General features: G+C 38.4%; 1 protein-coding gene across 2 annotated transcripts in view; it reads right to left on the bottom strand.

Annotated features, from left to right (window-relative positions):
* Window positions 1–14,333, bottom strand: part of raraa (retinoic acid receptor, alpha a) — a 373,148-nt gene extending 358,815 nt beyond the window's left edge. For both annotated transcript variants that reach the window (XM_057827099.1, XM_057827100.1), the window contains exon 1: window positions 14,073–14,333. The gene's annotated coding sequence lies outside the window, so the exon portion shown is untranslated. The remainder of the gene's footprint in view (window positions 1–14,072) is intronic.

Below are 14,333 nucleotides of genomic sequence, written 5' to 3'. Positions count from 1 at the left end.
ACTGGTTAAACTTGAGCGTAGCTGAGATCTCTCATGACAGAACATCGCTTCAATGATATCTGGCGCCATCTAGCCTCGTGAATGGGTATAACATTTAGACCGCGAATACAAGACGACCCCACTTTTCAGTCTTATTTCAATGCTTAAAAACACTGTCTTATATTCGGGCCAATACGGTATTTAGTTTTGATAACGTCAGCGCCGGTATTTTAATTTTTTTATGTTCCTTATCCGATTACTCGATTGTTCGAACTAACAAGTTCATTGATTAATAGACTATTAAAATAACTGATAGCTGCAGCCCTAAATCGATTAGTCCATTGATCGTTAACAGCCCAATGGAGGAAACCATAACAGCGATATATGGCCCACAACAAAAATTATTTTGACACCCCTTAACCCTACTTCTCTGTGTTTTCTTCTATACCGTGTATTATCTCATTCACGTATTTAAAGCTGTGTGACTTTCACAATTTTCTGCCCTACTTTAATAACTGTTACCTTACTTTTAACACTGATGATGAAAACTAAGCTGGGCTTTGCGTGCGGACAATGGAGTTTAGATGATTTATTCAACTCCTCTTAAAAGCCAACACAAGCAAATTAGAAACACGTGAACATCAAAAAGAATGCTCAAAAACTCACAATGGTTTGCATTTTTAAAGATAGTGAACCTCTGCAGCGAGGCTTTCACTGAACACAAAGAGCTACCAAAATAGCACATTTTGACAGAGTGGGGGTAGGACTGGGTGGAGGTGTTTACCATTAAACAAGCTTTGGGTGACATCTCTGTAGGGAGCATGTCTCACCTGTCAATGCTTGGTGTGTTTGTGTTGCATCGCCACAGCTTTGAGCTTGTCAAAAGCAGGCAAGCAGCTTGTTGTGGTGAGCGGACGTGTAGACCACTGCAGGCCAAATTAAACCAAACCACCCGTCACTGTGGGAAAGTAGAAGAAAAAAAAAAAAAAGATCCACACAAAAGTCCATCCAAACTTTGCAGTCAGATTATTAAACGGTTTCAGAGAAAGCTTCCTGTTTTACACTAACGAGATCAAGCTGCACGACAATGTCGCGAAACGTCATCGCCTTTCATCGGTGCGATTTAGTGCCAAGTGAGGACACAAGATAAACAAACGCGAGTGACAGGAGAGAGTTACTGACACGCTTCTGTATGTTTAGAAGAGAGAATCGCTGTCCAGTGGTGGAGACAAGAGAAACATTACAGGGCACTAGGAAGATATGAGCGGGCACTTCAAGTGTGACAGACGCCACCCTGATGACATATTTAGTCCAATGTGATAACCAAGGCGGGTGAGGCTTGGGGCTGGCACATAGAGATCAACTACATTGCTTGTCAGTGAGGCCCAGAAGAATTCAGTCAATTTATTTCCATAATAAAGTTGCAACAAGAACACGCCAAATTTCCCAGCAGCTGCAGTCTCTCTTCTGAAACTCATCACAGGTTAAATGAGCAATATCATTAAATATTTGTAGGGAACACTTCTGCTTGATGATCAAATTGACTCCAAAACGATGTGTTCCAAAAGCTTTTGTACAATCAGATTAATTCGTACATAAATTGTCAATGTCGGGCAGATTCCTTGGCTTGCCACGATGGCTCGATGATCATATCTTGCAATCATATACACAAGAAATTATACACTTCAACATATATTTGTTGCATTTCATGTATCTGTGCTAAGCACTTAAAGTTACTATTAAAGGCTAGGTTCATACTACGGGTCTTAATGCAAAAATCCGATTTTTTGCCATATCTGGGTTTTTTTTGGCGTGCCCGTTCAGACTGCCTTTGTCCATTGAGACCGTTTAAGTATCACGCATGCGCACTAATTCGCAGTCCAAGATGCACTCAGGAAAGAGACCCGCATGTGCAGAAGCATCAAAACAAATTACTGCTAATTAGGGCTGTCAAAACTATCATGTAAACGGGCGGTAATTAATTTTTTAATTAATCACGTTAAAATATTTGACGCAATTTACGCACATGCCCCGTTCATACAGATTAAAATGACAGCACAGTGCAATGCCAATTTGTTACTTGTGTTTTTTGGAGTTTTGTCACCCTCTGCTGGCGCTTGGGTGTGACTGATTTTATGGGCTTAAGCACCCATGAGCATTGTGTAATCATTGACATCAACAATGGCGGGCTACTAGTTTATTTTTTGATTGAAAAAATTACAGATTTTATGAAAACGAAAACATTAAGAGGGGTTTTAATATAAAATTTCTATAACTTGTACTAACATTTATCTTTTAAGAACAAGTCTTTCTATCCATGGATCGCTTTAACAGAATGCTAATAATGTTAATGCCATCTTGTTGATTTATTGTTATAATAAACAAATACAGTACTTATGTACCGTATGTTGAATGTATATATCCATCTTGTGTCTTATCTTTCCATTCCAACAATAATTTACAGAAAAAATATGGCATATTTTATAGGTGGTTTGAATTACGATTAATTACGATTAATTAATTTTTAAGCTGTTATTAACTCGATTAAAAGTTTTAATCGTTTGACAGCCCTACTGCTAATTAATGCTAGCTGTATGTCATTCCAGAGTGATCATATTTTGATTTCCAAAAAGAGGACACAAATAGCACATTAATAATCCCCGTTCAGTATTATATTCAAAGTTTATATAGACTGATAGAACGCATACACGCACACGTGAGCCTTGACGTGTGTGCGTGAAATGACGTGGGTGCGTCACTTTGCCCTGAGTCGGCCATGTGTGCAATAATAAAATATTTTTCATTCGGCGCACGGAATGAAAATTGAAAATTGTAAGGCTTATTCTTTTCTTCATTTTATTTTTTTTATGAGTGTGGTCAAGCCCGCTTCGTGCTTAAAAGCAGAGTAGGCGCTAATGCCTACATGGCTGCCGTCCTCCATGCCTCTTGCTCTTTGCTGACGTAATTGCTGCATGAATTCCGATTTGGGAGTCTTGACAGTTCAGACCGCCAGTCACGTTCTGAAAAAATGTGACCCAGATCGGATTTGAACCACATACGAAAGTGACTCAGATCGGATTTGAAATTGTCCACCTCTACGCGACTTGTCACGTTCAGACCGTCAAGTTAATGCCTCACTCGAGTCGAGAAAACACGAAAAAATCGGATTCGTGCATTAAGACCTGTAGTATGAACGTAGCCTTAGTATCCTAGTATCGGTACCGATGCAATACAAGCATCAGTACTGATATGGCATTAAATTGACATCATCAGTATAGGCGAGTATTGAGAAATAAGAGATCGACCGATATGGGTGTTTCAGGACCAATACCGATTTTTCATAGATAGAGGGACTGAAAACCGATTTTTGGAGCCAATATTCATTTGCGGTAAAAGTAAAAATTGGTGTAAAAAAATAATTGAATAATGCAAACACTGAACTTCATTGAAATGCCTAAAGCAGTTTTATTCACACAAATAGAAAATAATAGCTCCAAAAGTGTCTGAATTTCCTAGACTCAGAAACATCTCTTATTATAAAAGGTTAAATAAATAGCTCTCGGAAATTTTTCCACAGAAAAAAAAAGCCCTGATGACCTCGTCTAAGTATCTTTGAGCAAGATACTCAACCCCACAATGCTCCTGGTGCTGCATCACCAGTAGGAAGATGAGGATATAGTGTGAAGCGCTTTGAAGGCCTTATAAAGGTGGAAAGCCACAATACAAGTGTAACTCCATTTACTATTACACTTTAACCAATCAGAGGATAGTGTGGGGGAGACAGCAGGCAGGAGAGAGAGGCGCGGCCAAATCTGAGCCAAAATAACCCAGTTTTAAATTGATTTTTTCTTATCGGCCGGTCAAATTAAAAAAAAAAAGAAAAAAAGGCAGATACCGATATACGTCAAATTTCCAAATATCCGTGCCGATAATCGGCCCATTTTGGAAATAACGTGCTGATGCTGTGCAATATGTACTTTTAGAGATCTAGTTTCTAGTCGCCCCACCCAAAATGGCAGCTAGCTACGCACGGCCCGTATAAAAAGTAGCGCTTGTCACCCTTCCCAAGATGATGATGAAAGATGTGCAATCCTGTGAATGACTTATCACTAGAAGAGCTAAGCATGTCCTGGAATAATAACCTTAAGCCAAAATATACGGTATTGCCATTACAGCTCTAAAATGTGTTACTTTGAGATATCTGGGTTTTTAAAAATAATGATAAAAATACATGAATAAATAAAAACTTTTTTCCCACTGAACAGGATTTTTATTTTTCAAAACATATTGGCAAAGTGGAAAATAGGTATAATATTAAGTTAAATTAAAAAGAAATAACAACAATCATTTAGGTGAGCCTGAACCAACAGCCACAGCTCAACAATATTACCATCAGAACAAAAATAAATAATAAACATAAATGCACATGTGTATGACTCGTATCATAGTTACATTATACACACACGCTTTCTTTCTCAACATAGACAGTTGCCATAGAGAAAAAAAATAACACGTTTCAGCACCGCTATATACACTAAACACTCTGGAGTTAACTCTCATAGCTGATGGGAAATATTCATGACAGTGTTTACTAACCTTTAATTTTGTATAAATGCAAACTCATAATGGAGGTACTGTATTTCCTCCTCGGCAGCCAACCTCCACAAACATGATTTATTCAACGCGACCATCTGTAACTTTTCTGTAGCCGAAGTATTCCTCTACCAGCGATTTCGTTTTCTTTGATGGGGGCAAAAGTTCAGGAGTTTCACCTCCTCCAGCCATTGTGTAGCACACCTGACTCACTGACTCTGAGCAACAACCGGTGGGAGAGGGTTGAGCCTTGCAGCTGCAAGTGAGGAATTTCTCCATACATTTTTGGGACATAAAAAATACATAATACTTTAGGGACGGTATGACGGAAAATTTTTGCGGTTTATACCTTGAAACTGGTAATCGGCATATGTCTAGTCCAGTACTTCTCAAATAGTGGGGCAGGCCCCCACAGGGGGGCGCGGAGCGATGCTGGGGGTGGCGCATGTGACCTTGGGGAAGATACTTTTTCGCCATACTAGAATAAAGTGTAATTGCACATCCACTGAGTGGGTGGCAGTGGCGCTCTCGATTTCAGAATGACGCAGTATTTTTTTAACCAAACAAGAGCACACAGCAAAGAGCACTGGAGATATGAAAAGCTAGGACAAAGAAATATAATGAAGCGTATGTAGCATTTGGCTTTTGGCTTTGATTTTTAGTACAGTGAAAAACGAGGAAAGATCAGTCTGTTTACTCTGTCTAAAAATGTTAGCAGCGGACAGCGGGAATTCTTTTTTTTTTCCCAGCAAATACGTGCCAAATATTTCCAACAATCGTCCCACTTTGTCAGTGTTACATCAGTAAACCAGCGAGCACTGTCAGCATCACATAAGGAGGCATACCAATTTGCTCAATGCAAAATAACCAAAGACCACAGCAAAGGAGCTGATACTGCCAGCAGCAAAAATAAAAACTGTCTCTGTCCAATGAAACTTTTTTGTTCTATTATTTTTTGTTTTTTCAGTCTAATAGTTTGGCATATTGTCCTCTCAAGTTAATGTTGCTAATCAATTTTAATTTATGATTATTTATTGATTTTATTTTATTTTTTTTTTTTCAGTGTCAAATCAAATGGTCAACAAATGTATCCTGAGTGAAGTTGAGTCTATTTTTACAGTATGGATGTGTTCTTTTACTTTTTTTTCTTCTTTAATATTAAAAAGGACACAATGTTATAAAGAGGTGTAATTATAATAAGAAGAATTTTATAGACAGATGATACTACAGTATATTTACAGTGGCAGCAGAGAGTTGGGGGGGGCGCAGAACGTTTACGTCTTCCTGGAGGGGGCGTAACAGAAAATAATTGAGAAGCCCTGGTCTAGTCCAATCCATTTGGGGTGCACTCAAAAAAATTGAAAATTAGGGGCAGTTTACATGGCGACTCTGCGACACGAAGAAGCAATGACTGTGTTGTGGAGTGGCCTCGCGTTCGTATGGTGCTGGCAAAGACGCAAACCTTGGAATCCTGCCACCAAAGTGGAAGAATTCGATTGCGGGGGCTTGAGGGGACCTTGCTTCGCATGCATATCAAAAGCTCCCGCGGCGCGGGACCACGCCAATAACATCAGCACTCGTATACATCACACTGCGCGGCAGTGCTACTAAACATAAAAACAGCAAATATGGTTGAACGTCGGCTTTAATTTACTGTTTTTATAATATTTTTTATTTAAATAGGTTGAATGTTTCCATTTTTTGTGCATTTTTGAACAAAAGAAAATGCCATTGCTTGGAGTGGGCGGGCATGTTGTCTTCCGGGCTGAGGAGGTCAAAGTGCATCATTCACTGTCGCCTTGTAAATCTGCACTGCCCCCTAGGGCCTGGCATAAATACTACATCGTTTTCATGCGGAATTGCGACATTGTTCGAATGGAGACGGAACCATATAAATGCAAATATGAAAATTTTCATCTTCTCGGAGATTAACCATGTAAACGGCACCTTACGAAAGAATCTTATTTCAAGAGGTTACACACAACTGCTTTAAGTAACTATTATGTTTCATTCTTTGAGTGTGGGAGGGTGACAGCAAATGAACATTATTCCATTAAATGCCAGATATCCCACTTTAAATGGATTGGACGTCTAGCGCCATCAATGGCAGACAATGAGTTAAAGTAACCAGTGTCTCATCAAGTCATGATAGCAATTACTTTACATTGAAATGAGTAAGCAGTAATTTAGTACCATAAGAAAATTGTTGTTTTCAAAAAACACGGTATGGGTACAGTATTGGCATCGGCTGATACCAAACAGCCGGAATCGAAATTGACAGCCAAAAAATGGTATCGTGCGACACTATTTAGTGACAGCCTAAATGATCAAATTCTTCTACTAGACTAAAGTCAATTTTTTGCATCGATCTGTTGCCATTCATACCATTTTCGTGACACGTGTCGTGTTGTCACGAGACAAGTAAAAAATAATAAGCATAATGACGACACAATAAATTACATTAGAAAATGCAGGGTTGGATGAAGGGGGAAAAAGTATTTAACCTCGATGCCTTCACGGTTACACACATGGCACATCAGCATGTAACTACAAATGACACCCGAGAGGAAAAAGGTGACAGGGTGGGAAAACCCTCCAAAACACTAAACTTCCTAAAATATGACAAGCTGTCAACCACATCATGTCTGAATGTCACAGCCTGTCAGAGGAAAAAAGGGTCGGGGTGTATGTTTGCAAAGAGGATGTGGGCTGAGGTGTCATTTAGAATGTAGTAGTAGCATTACAATTCAATAAATCAAACATCACATGCTTACATAGGCTGAGTTAAGGTGTGTAAACACAGCAGAAGTGGTCGTTACACTCGTTACGGCCTTAAATAGAGCTTAATAAGATCCCCACAGACTATAATCTGCACTTTTTACAAGACAAAATTTTACAAGATAACACCGCGCGCTCGCAATGCTGCTGGTTATGTGCCGCAAAAGATGAAAACTGCAGACATTTAATTTGCCAGAGCGCTGACACATTGGCAGCGTTAATCCAGGGTGTTAACAAATTGCCCATAATTGGGATTTAGAAAAAAGTCATTGATGGAATGAATAGAGGTTTACTTGCCTGACTTTCATGCAGTTCAATTCTTACTTAGAGAATGTGTGTAATGAGAGTATGAATTATTATCTGTAGGGATGTGCCGATACTGTCTGCACGCCTCTACTAATATTCAGGAAAAGCTCGAACTACTACAACAACCTTACACTTTATCAGCCAATCATATCATATAGGATCCTTTCCTCTTTGAGCGGGCGTTCAGTTTTTTGTTCAACAGCGAAGAGTTCTTGTTTATTTACACACACATTTTTTTGAATACCTGAGCAAACACACAGCTTTGTTTTGCAATTCCACTAACTTAATGCTAACAAATAATGCCAACCATATAAACAGTAAAAATAGCATTGAGAGAAATTGATTGCACTTTCATCATTTTAAATCACATTTTATTTTCGTGTGTAAAAAAAAAAAAAAAAAGTTATATTTCAGTGAAATATTATTTCAGTAAAAGTTATCGTGGGTTATTTATTTTTTAACAATATTAGGGTGTAAAAAGACAGCAACTTTTGCCATGTTCAATCACAGTTTTTGTCATTAACTCATTGGCCGACATTAACAACGCTAGACGTCCAATCCACTTTGAGTGGGAGGGCTAGCAGAGATTATCGTTGTCAATGGCAGCCAAAGAGTTAATAAATCAGTGAAACCTACGCCATGTTGAATATAAGTATCAGTACACATAAACATACAAGTTATATGTATGTATACTAACGCTGAACGATATTGGAAAAAACTTACATTGCGACTTTTTGGGTGTTTGCGACGTATACTTGTGGTGCAACGATTAATCGATTAACTCAAGTAATTCGATTAGAAAAAAGATTCGAATTTTATTTTGCTGCTTTGAGTATTTGTTTAATTAAGGTGGTGTTGTAATGGTTTGTTTGGAAAGTGTTTGCATTTAGTTTTATTGATTTGGGTAAATACACTGCCCTCTAGGAGCAACAGTGAAGGTGATATAACTAATTTTACATGGTAAAAAACAGCTGCTCCCTGTTAAGACCAACATAAGCTAAGTTATTGTTTATGCTAATGTTTTTTTTATGTATTTGTAATTTATCGGTATAATTAGCTGTTTTTTGTGGAAATATGTGTTTGAACCATTTGTTAAGAGTGTTTCTTTATATACATATATATATATATATGTATTAGGGCTGTCAAAATTATCGCGTTAACGGGATACACTGACAATGGGAAAACCCATTGGCAGTGTATCAAATACTTGTTCTCCTCACTGTATATACTACATATTTATACATACATACAGTATATATAGCATTTAAGCTAGCTGACTTTTGCTATGTAAGTTAGCCAATTGTTCTTTTGTTGTGCTTAGATCCTCATTTATTTTTTTAATACCGTTTAAGGCTCCGCTCAGGTATTTTAATTTGTTATGTTCCTTATCCGATTACTCAATTATTCGAACTAACTAGCTCATCGAATAATCGACTACTAAAATAATCGATAGCTGCAGCTCTAATATATATTCCAATATTAAAACTAGAAGATTTTTCAACAGATGACTTGAATAGCTCTGTTTGGGTAGACTTTGGTTGACTCAGCATATTTTTGTATTGCATTCAGTATTTTATTAGTTTTTCTAGCGTTTCCCCTTTTTCTCATTTATTCTGGTAATCTAATTTTTTTCTTTCTTTACTTTTTATTCTTTAAAAATGTATCATATTCCTCATTATTAAAAATGTAATCTTAGTTTCTGTAAGTTTTTATTGTTGCATTACAGATTCAAGGTGCTTCAATTTACTTTAATTGTATCTGTTTATTTATCATTCATTTATTTAAGAACTGAAAGTGCAAAAAATTGCAAACCCATGATATACTGTATAGTATGACGGTATTCCAATAATACCGTTTAATCCAAGCTAAGGGGTTTTATCTGTGAATGATGAAGATTGCTGTATGTAAAAGGAATTCAGGAAGTCATGTCTCCGCACACTTACTGCTTTTATGAAGCAAACCAAAAGTTTATGTGTTCAAAAAAATAACACTAATTTCTCACCCTGTGATAGGACTATTTCGCAAGTGCACATTGCAAGTGCAATATTCAAATGATATACTACAGTGGTACCTCTACATTCGAAGGTAATTCGTTCCAGGACCTTGTTTGTAAATCGAAATTGTCGTATGTCGAGCAGGATTTTCCCGTTAGAATAAATCATAATCCCATTAATTCGTTCCACAGCCTGAAAACTTACAGAAAATCCTTAATAAATGCTGCTGGTATTATTAAAAATAGCAATTACACAGAGCAAAAGAAATAAACCATGAATAGAAATTAGAATAATAATATAATAATAGTGATAATAATAATAATAATAATACCTGTAATAATGTAACAAATGGGGTTCTAATATAGGTGGGAATCTTTGGGCACCTAACGATTCGATTACGATTCAGAGGAAACGATTCGATTATAAATCGATTCTTGATGACACCCAAAAACCCCCCAAGCTGTTAGCTGCTTTCAATGTTTTGTACATTAGTTACAAATATTGTACAAAAAGCCTCTCAGGCTTAAATAAACGAATACTTCAGTATCACGTTAACAGTTCAAAACAGTAAATAAAATACTCAAGTCCCCATTCTGTATCAGCAGCTTTAAACTACATTCAATTAATTTAATGTTGTGAATCAACCATTAAAATTGTTAAAATTGCTCCCGTTATTCCATAATTTCCCTTCTGTCTACTTTAGACATGTGAAAGTTTTAAAACTGTTTTAAAGATAGATTCAAGTCAATATTTTGCCCATTCAGCAGTATTTTAGATAAAAAGTTAATTACGTTTGCTGCAACAGAGCCTTCTAGAGAAGTCTCCTGCTTTAAGATGGCGGCTGTTTACTAACGCCAGCAAATCTGTCATTTTGCATCTAGTTTTCAATACATGTGCTGCTAACGCATTTTGAGTCTGTCATTTGCATCTAGTTCTTCGTATATACATATGATATCTATTACCTACCGTAGCATGATGTGGACGTAGTTTGTAGCGGCTGTCGGCAACAGTCAGGTATTACTGTTTTTTTATCTACCGGCATGAGTTGAGCCAGAGCTGTAAGTTGAGCATTGTCATTACCCGGGTAATGACAAGCATGATGTTTACTCTCGGGACGCAATGCGATCCGTTCCTCATTGCGTCTCGAAGACCGCGCTGACTGTGTTTTAGTTCCGCTTTACTTGACATATTTCAATAATCGGAATTCGGATGTTTGTGAATCGTTCTCGAATCTTGCACGGCCGAATCGTGAATAATCTAAGAATGGGAAATTTCGCACACCTCTGGGCTCTAATGTAGCGGATGTGTTTTTCGTGGTGTACCTGAATGCACCGTGTGGCTGATTTGACAGAGTGAGGGTGGGAGGACTTTTTACTTTGACTTTGTTCAGATGGGGCGGACAATAGGCATGTTTTGTTGCACAAGTTCTGAAAAAAATGATTGAAAACCTGACAAATCTGGCGGTTTTTGGTGATGTAACCACAATAATAATTGTGACCTTAACTTATAAAGACTGGCGAATAGAGGTCAGAGGAGGACCGTCGAGATTTTAGACATTCTACGGCCGTATCAATGTCAAGTCAGTTAACGGACGCGCCCATGCTCATATTTTTGTATAATTTCCATCTTCATTTCAATGGTATGCCTAACTTTTTTTCGCCATCTGCACTAACATTCTTGGAACCCATGTTGATTTCTCTCACAAGAAAATCTGCCATGCGTCTTGCGGGAAAACAAAATAACTGCGGCGCTGTCATAAATCTTTGTATTTTGAGCATGTTGTCGGATGTAGAAACAAATGGTGAGTCAAATTTTACGTCGGATGTCGAAAAGATCGTGTGTCGAAGCAATCGAATGTCGAGGTACCACTGCATTGTGCAGGCCTAATCTATACAATTCAAAAGGACTGGGAGATAACCACTAAAGGAAGGGCAGATTCGAACCCCAGATCTCAAAAGTGCAAAGCAGAAAACACTAGGGCAGGGGTCCCCAACGACTGAGCCGCGGACCGGTACCGGTCTGTGGCACATTTGGTACCGGGCCGCGCAAAAATAATAAATGATTTATTAACGACTGCGTTCTGGCCGATTGACTTTGGACTGCGCCGTTTACTACACCAATATCCCTGTCCACTCTAGATATACAACTACAGAATTGGAGGTCGTCATAGAAATGCATTGATTAGACTGTTAGCAGTACATCTTGTTTTGTATATCTTTGTGCGCTTGGCCTCGATAATAACGTATGACGTAGGTCGTCGCCCATCACATTTGTTCCCGGAAATAATTAGCCCCCACACTAGAATGACTGAAAAACAGACGTCTTTGGACAGATTTTTTACGGGGAAAAGGGAACCTTACGAGCCAGAAGATGAGCCTACAACCTCGAAGAAAACAAAATTGATGCTACTTCCCAATCACTAAAGACCCACGAACTGCGAAGGAGTGGATTCATGACCTGTATGTGAATAAACCGAGTAATTCGAGCATGTCTGTGCAATAGGAATATCAGCTTGTAGAGATCGCAAATCACGACGACCTTAAACGTACATTTGAGACAACAACTCTACCGAGGTTCTGAATTAAAGTCATTTCGGAATATCCAGACATCGCTAGGAGAGCACTGAAACAAACGACACAAGCTCAGGCCTCCCACTGATTCAGCGGGTGAGTTGTATTTTCCCTGCACTTAACACGACGAGGCTAAATACAAACATTATTTTTAGGGCTGTGAAACGATTAAAATTTTTAATCTAGTTAATTACAGCTTAAAAATTAATTAATCGTAATTAATCGCAATTAATCGCAATTCAAACCATCTATAAAATATGCCATATTTTTCTGTAAATTATTGTTGGAATGGAAAGATAAGACACAAGATGGGTATATACATTCAACATACGGTACATAAGGACTGTATTTGTTTATTATAACAATAAATCAACAAGATGGCATTAACATTATTAACATTCTGTTAAAACGATTTATGGATAGAAAGACTTGTAGTTCTTAAAAGAAAAATGTTAGTACAATTTATAGAAATTTTATATTAAAACCCCTCTTAATGTTTTCGTTTTAATAAAATTTGTAAGATTTTCAATAAAAAAAATAAACTAGTAGCCCGCCATTGTTGATGTCAATAATTACTTACACAATGCTCATGGGTGCTGAAGCCTATAAAATCAGTCGCAACCAAGCGCCAGCACAGGGCGGCAAAACTCCATAAAACACAACAAGTGAGCGTTTCACTGAACTGTCATTTAAATCTATCTGAGCGGGGCATCTGCGTTAATTGTGTCAAATATTTTAACGTGATTAATTTAAAAAAATTAATTAACGCCCGTTAACGCGATAATTTTGACAGCCCTAGTTATTTTATATTTGCTGTATTTTTCTGCCACACATTGCCGGTGTTCTGACAAATTTGGCATGCGCGTAACATTAAAAATGACCGTGAATGCAGCAATTCCAAAGTACACACTACAAACTTTCTTTAAAGAAAGGAATATTAACTCACGTTTGCCATGTTAGCTGCACACAACAACCGCACGCAGCTCTGTCACTTAACAACTTCGCCGTGTCGTTAAGCATTAATTTACGCCATTTTCGTGTTGCACATGTATGTTTAAATACTTTTTTAGCACCATTGGATAACATTGAGAGTCCAACTGAATATAAAAGAGGACTTTTTTCACCGACACAAAAGCTTTGGGAGCAAAATTTTATAAGGGTGCAAAATTTGACAGAACATCCAGAAAAAAGACCCAAATCACACCGGTCCGTGGTGCAAAAAAGGTTGGGGACCCCTGCTCTAGGGCACTGTATTGTCAATATATTATTTTGACAATAACTGTTCCATCCCACTGGAATAACAATTACTTGAAAACATGATACCCCCCTATGTGACAAGACTTTTATAGACACTGCATGTAAACAATTAGAGACCCCTCACGTGTGAAGCAGCCCATAAAACACAAGTACTGACGGGTGTCCAATTCCTGTCCCAAAATGTTACTCCTCATATTCCATCTTGATGGCCAACAGACAAGCGGTTCTCGATGCAAATGTTCTGAGTACGCGTTCAAAAATAAAAATGGGGGAAAAATGTCTTCAGACTTTTAGTCACAACTAAGTTGAAGACAACTGTCAGCACAGGGAAAATGTGCGCACTACACAGTAGCGTTGGCTTTCCATGCTAGCCCAAAACAACCCTATAAATACAATGTTTTTTCACAAAAACAGCCTAATTGTCATTGAGTGTAGCACTCTAATCGCAAAGTTACCGATTGTACTTTTTGCGATTGAAACACACAATATGATCTCGCGAGTCTGCAAGTACGAATCCGCAAGGTGATTTCAATCCAAAGCAATGCAATAGCCGCGTGTTGTCCAGTGTTGACAAGCTGTCAGAGTACTGTACTACCTGGGACCTGTTGGCTCCTCCTCGTCCTCCTCCTCCCGATCCCTTCCGGGGCTGCTCGGTGGTGGAAGTTCAGTCAGGCAGCTTTGCCCCCACCCCCGCTCGTCTCCTTCAAACTTTCCCAGCCGGGGCTCTTATCCTCCAGCGGGGATCGCTTCTGTCCTCCGTGTGCGACCACCGACAACAGGTCAAGCTCCGCCGGTGGTGAACCGCGCGTTTAGGGACGAGTGGCAGCGAGCTGCGTTCGGAGAGCGGGCGAGTTTG

Source organism: Corythoichthys intestinalis, chromosome 21 (genome assembly GCF_030265065.1).
Source record: "Corythoichthys intestinalis isolate RoL2023-P3 chromosome 21, ASM3026506v1, whole genome shotgun sequence".
Lineage (NCBI taxonomy): Eukaryota > Metazoa > Chordata > Actinopteri > Syngnathiformes > Syngnathidae > Corythoichthys > Corythoichthys intestinalis.
Note: the sequence above shows the minus strand (reverse complement) of the source record. Positions and strands in the feature narration are given on the sequence as shown.